The 5,752-nt window shown below is 43.2% G+C and overlaps 1 long non-coding RNA gene across 1 annotated transcript in view; it reads left to right on the top strand.

Moving 5' to 3' along the window:
• Positions 1-1,051: 1,051 nt before the first annotated feature.
• The window catches only part of LOC149067857 (uncharacterized), a 141,295-nt gene continuing 136,594 nt past the window's right edge, over positions 1,052-5,752 (top strand). The window contains exon 1 of the long non-coding RNA XR_016195257.1: positions 1,052-1,153. This is a non-coding gene — a long non-coding RNA (uncharacterized LOC149067857). The remainder of the gene's footprint in view (positions 1,154-5,752) is intronic.

Here is a 5,752-nt window from a genome sequence, read left to right as displayed (position 1 = left end):
TAATTGTTATATCATCCAAGCTCACGGATCCCTCTGGTTAAGAACTGCTGCTTTCAACTATAAGTAAATAACGTTTTGGTGTCGAACTGAATCCTATAAGCTACCGCCCCATAGAACCCGCCTCCCGGGTGCACCGCACTCCTTGCACCCTCGCTTAAGCCGCCCCGTTGGGCAGTGCCGTCTTAACGCATGGTCAAGAGAAAAGGGGTCACAGGTCACACAAAAATGAGATCTGGTAAAAATTTTGTAGAATCTATCAGGTAGGGCCTCAGGAAAAACCACTTGGCCCGGGGGGGGGGGGCCCATGATGCTCTTCAGACGGCCCGGCAGTTGGGTCGTTACTCACAGCTCAAGAATCCCTGGCTGTTAGTGGGTTTGTACGACTTCTGGTCTGCGAATAAAGTTTGGGCCATCAGTCATAGCTCAAGAAATCCTGTAGGTCAAGACAAGCCCGTAGCCAGAAATTTCGTTCGTGTGGGAGGGGGGACCAAAGTGATAGAACAATAGATTTGGCCATCTTTTTCCTTTTTTTCGGTCATTTTCTCACATTTGGGGGGGGGGGGAGACCAGACCCCCAAGTCCCCCTCCCCCCCACCACTCTCGCTACTTCCTTGGCTCAAGGACCCCTGGCTGTTAGTGGATTCGTACGACCTTTCTTGGAAGCCCTGCGACCCAAAGGTCGCAGAACTTCTGTCGTATAGTAGGGAATTAGCTGAAAGTAATTGTGTAGGAAGTCTCACAATTTTCCCACCTGGCCCACGTTGTGGGCCCTGGCCCGATAGTAGTGAAATTAATTTGGGAGGTTCGTTTTTCTACATTGATTACGCATGAAATTCTTCGCCATGGATTCGGAGGAGAGTCGCGTACTGTATACACAAATTAGTAACAATCCCCGGATGTTGGAGAAACCCGATCCACCAATCAGAGGGCTTGAAATCACGCGCTCATGCAAGAGAGAGAGAGCAGACGATTTTTTATTTTTCTCAAGTTCCTTCTATACTCATCAGTATAAACAAATTAGTCTCAGTCCCCGTATGTGAAGGAAAGCCTGGCTACCAATGGGAGGGCTTGAATTTCCCGCCGAAATACGAGAGAGCAGACGATCGAGCAATTCTACTGCGCAGATCAACTTCGGATGTCGTCGGTGACGCACGTAAGTGTTTCCCGTGCTTTGTGTGTCATTTATTTTTCAAATTTCAATTATGGATTTAATGTTTTTCATTATTCGGGGAAGAGTTAATTTTTTAAATCTAATTTTTCAATTTTATTATCAAGTGAGTTTCAATTAATTTAGGGGCCGTTCAAGTATTACGTCAGTAAATTTTTAGCTATTTTTGACCCCCGTCAGCAAAATTTCATCATCTCTACCTCCTTTCAGGGCCGCCGCTAGGGACACTCAGGTGGGTCTGGTGCCCATAGGCGTAAACTTCTATACGGCCCATGGGGCCCGAGCCCCCCCCCCCAACATTTTCGAAGACGCGGCTCAGCCCCCCCCCCCCCCCCAAAAATTCGTATGAATATGGCTTATTCATTTTGCAATGATGAAAAAAATTTTTTAAACCAAAAGTTGTCCTAATTATGTATTAGTTAATTGAAACAATCTGCTCAAAATTTTAGTTCTGTTAAAAAATCTGGATGGTCTTTGCAGGGGCGTAGCCAGAAATTTCGTTCGGGGGGGACCACTTTCATTTTGGGGGGGGGGGACCAAAGTGACAGAACAATGGATTTGGCCATCTTTTTCCCTTTTTTCGGTCATTTTCTCACATTTCGGGGGGGGGGGGGACACCAGACCCCAAGTTCCCCCCCCCTCGCTACGCCCTTGGGTCTTTGGCTTTCTTGTTCCATGACAATACGTTTATTTCATTTCTTCCCTGCCGTTCAATCCCTAATTGCACCCAATCCCTAATTGCACCCAATCCCTAATTGCACCCTCCATCGGTTCCAATCCTTACTGCCAGAAGGCACGGCTGAGAGGAAGATTCTTTGAGGTGTTGAGGGGGGCTCTTTCTTCTTTGCCTGTGGTAAAAACTGAGTGTCTCTTCTTTTGTTCACTGCGACCGGAGGACGGCCATGGCGCCAACATGAAAATAAGCCCAAAGATGCATGGAGGGGGGGAGGTTGAAAATTGGGAAGCAATGATATTGAAACCGAAATAAATTACACTCTATAAAGAATAGGTTCCAGAACCTAGAGGCTGAGGCCATTTGAGCCCCCCCCCCCCCGCCGCAATAAATTTTGTAAGGGGACTGAGCCTCCCCAGTAATTATACTGAAAAAAACCATTGTGCAATGCATTCTCCCTCTCCTTTGTACACGCTTGAGTCCCGTATATGCGGGAGGACCAATAACTTTTAGCCCCCCCCCCCCAATGTATTTTTGAAAAATATTGGGGAAAAAAGCACATTCTAAATGCCCATTCATAACAGATCTTGAGGACCGATGCCGAAACATTTTTCAAGCCCCTTTACAACAAAATTTGACTTGGGGGGGGGGGGGGTAGAACATAGAATCAAATAAACAGCAAGTGAATTATAATATTGATTTTAAAAAAGGAAATGAAAAATAAATGATAATTTTTCAAAGGTCCAAGACCAACCCCTCGACTGGGCTTTATTGGTCCATTCGTTAAGTCACCACTACATTTTAACAATTAATACAAAATATTATCTTTATAACTAAGGGATTCCTGAACTATTTACGTTCGCAGCACTCAGGGGCGTAGCCAGAAATTTCGTTCGGGGGGGGGGGACCACTTTCATTTCGGGGGGAGGGGGGACCAAAGTGACAGAACAATGGATTTGGCTATCTTTTTCCTTTTTTTCGGTAATTTTCTCACATTTCGGGGGGGGGGGACCAGACCCCCCAAGTCCCCCCCGCCTCGCTACGCCCTTGGCAGCACTCATGGAAATTTTAAATGTTGCCCAACACCTCAGCCAACGTCTTCCTAAAGAGTGTAGTCAAAACCATAACCCTTGTTTTGTGGAACAGATTTGCACCCTCCACTAATATAATTTGACTGGCCCTTCGTTTTCGTAAGAATGCTCATTTAGGAAAGAAAATTAGAATTTTTTTTTTTGAATTTTTGAGTAGGAAAACTGAACATCCTAATCTAAATTGTGCACGTGTATCAATAAAAATTATACAGTTTGTACAATTTTTATTGATGAGGTGACTGAAAAGGCAGTGACAGCAACGCCAATGAGGTATGTGATATCCCCACCCCCTCGACGTTTTCTCCCCATCTGGTTGGGAATTTCGAAGATGAGAAACGAAACTAAAACTAATTCAATAAATAGTTATCAATTAGGTCATTGCAAAGATGGCCTACTACACATTATCGATGGGGGGGGGGGGAAGGGAGATAGCCTACAAGTTGGCTACAAGACTCATTCATTCATAAAAAAAATATCGCTCACAAATTGAAAAGAATTTCTTCAATTTAAAAAGTAAAAATTAATCTTCAATTACCTAATGAAGCAGGTTGGCCACCCCTTTATAAATAGTGAAATGCATGCACAATATCGGTATGTAAGTGCCGCAAAATGTATCTATTTAAAATTCAGTAAATCGTAAATAGTCAGTCCTTGGTATAACGTCACTCGGGGACCAAATAAAAATGACCGGAAGCTGCGATAACTTGATAACGAGTAATCCCATTTCACTAATTTTGTTGGCAAGGACTATAAAAGAGATGTTATAGGCATCCCCTATCCTGCATCAGGGCCTCAGGCTGAGGCCCTTTGGTGGATATAGTGAATTTTTCGTGTGGAAAAACAAAAAATGATAGGGGGTGGGGATCGTCCCCCCGCACTGGAGCCCTGTTAGTCTAATACCTTCTAAAGCAGCTTGCTCTAGAAGGTGTTGGTTAGTCCCACCGTTGAGCGGGGGGGGGGGGGCATGTTTATAGTGCAATGTATGTCTGATGATAATAGTTATGACTTTACAACGAGATCTTTTCAAGCCTCTCTCTCGGTCATCCGTTTATAAGATTTCAAATTGAAAATTAATTCAACAAAGGAAAAATTATAGGTTTTCTTTCCATGTTTAGCGAGAAAATTCTTTTTCTATGAACACATCAGGACCATAGCGTGCCTTTTCAGAGCCCCCAGGGCACACTTTTTCTGGGGCCCTTGGAAAGGATTATTATTATGTAAAATGTACATTATTTTGTGGCGCCCAATTAGGCATGTGGCCCTGGTGCAATGCCCCGGTGGCCCCAGCCTAGTTAGGGGGCCTGTATGACCATATAGTAGTTATTCCAGACAACCAGCTTTCGCGGGTAGATAGGACAAGGCAAATCGCTTTGGGACAAGGTCAAAGAAAAGCGTTGGGTCGCAATCAGGATTAACCTGATTGCCATTGAGGACAACAAAGCACGTACTTCTGACACGGGCATCAGAAAAGAGCAATCACTAATTTATTTTTTCTTAGCTGAGGATTGTTTACTGTCTCTGTAGATCGGCTGGCGACAGAAGTAGAAAATGCCATCAGTGAATCCTCTTGAATGCATTTCGGGCCTGTGACAGATACCCATTATGAGTTAAAAAAAGAAAAGAACAGTTTTCTCCTTTTTTTTTCAACAGAATACACCCCCCCCCACTTGTTAACTGGTTGACGGGTCTATATCGCTTCCTGTACGATCTCCTTCCTCATTGTTTGTACACCCCTCTGGAGGTAGCAATGTATTATATGATAGCAATAATGAGATGGATGTTGTAGTTTTCCTGTCAGTGGCGCTTTGACTATTTTTGTTCCACTGTAGAAATTTAGTAGCCTTTCTAGAATACCACTGCCCTGAAGCGAGGCGGAGCATACACAAACACACACATATATATAGGCGAATTCCGAACAAAGACGCACACGAATGGGCAGCCAGATGTATTGGAAATTTTTCCCTGAGGAAGCGTGAGAACTTTCTCGAAATTTTCAGTCATGGATACCGCCATCTAACTGAATCATGTGTTTATAGGTGTTTAAGTAACACACATCTATGTGTCCAAGTAACACACATCTATGTGTCCCTCCTTCAGGAAGTTAGCACAGTGTTACATTTTTATGTTGTCCAGATGTACTAACTATGAGAAAAAAACGAAGAATAAGACATCCGAAATCCAGTTGTTTTTTAATACAAGTGTCATCGTTGAGTATTCATGTTACAAATTTTTCAAGTCAACGCTGATCGATCGTTGCATCCTTACTCATCCTTCATGATGAAGGAATCATCATCAAAGCCCAATTTGCAGCAGAGCAACAATAATCTTGGTAAGTACAACCTCATTAGCAGTTTCTCTAATTTTTTGGGAATTTTGCGATTGCATAAAATGTTTATACAGATATTCTTGAGGCCAAAAGCTTTTACGACAAACATTGTTTGGAACAAGATTAGATTTCTTTAGCAAAGTACAGTAGAACCTCGATTATCCAAGGGTGGATTATCCGGAGTTCAGAAATTACAAAACTACGAAAGGTGAAAGAAAACCGACCATGAAATTATTGATCAGACAACACAAGAGATTTGGTAATAATATTCGGTGATAGTGATTAGAAGAATTGGAACAAAGATTGTATTGAAGTTATGATCAGTTGGATCAGAGTATCCCTATAATGGGCAATATCGCCCCTTGGGGGCATGGAAAGGTCCGGGGGGGGGGGGGGATTGAGAAAAAACAAATCTGAAGAGGAGGATGATGAAACAAAAAGTTTGGAAAACTGCGAGTTGGATTATTCAAATTTGTTTTGCTTAAACAGTGGTC

The sequence above is a fragment of the Pholcus phalangioides genome, unplaced genomic scaffold (assembly GCF_987345545.1).
Source record: "Pholcus phalangioides strain wild (caught in Gottingen) unplaced genomic scaffold, Ppha-v1.0 ptg000028l_1, whole genome shotgun sequence".
Taxonomy (NCBI): Eukaryota; Metazoa; Arthropoda; class Arachnida; order Araneae; family Pholcidae; genus Pholcus; species Pholcus phalangioides.
Note: the sequence above shows the minus strand (reverse complement) of the source record. Positions and strands in the feature narration are given on the sequence as shown.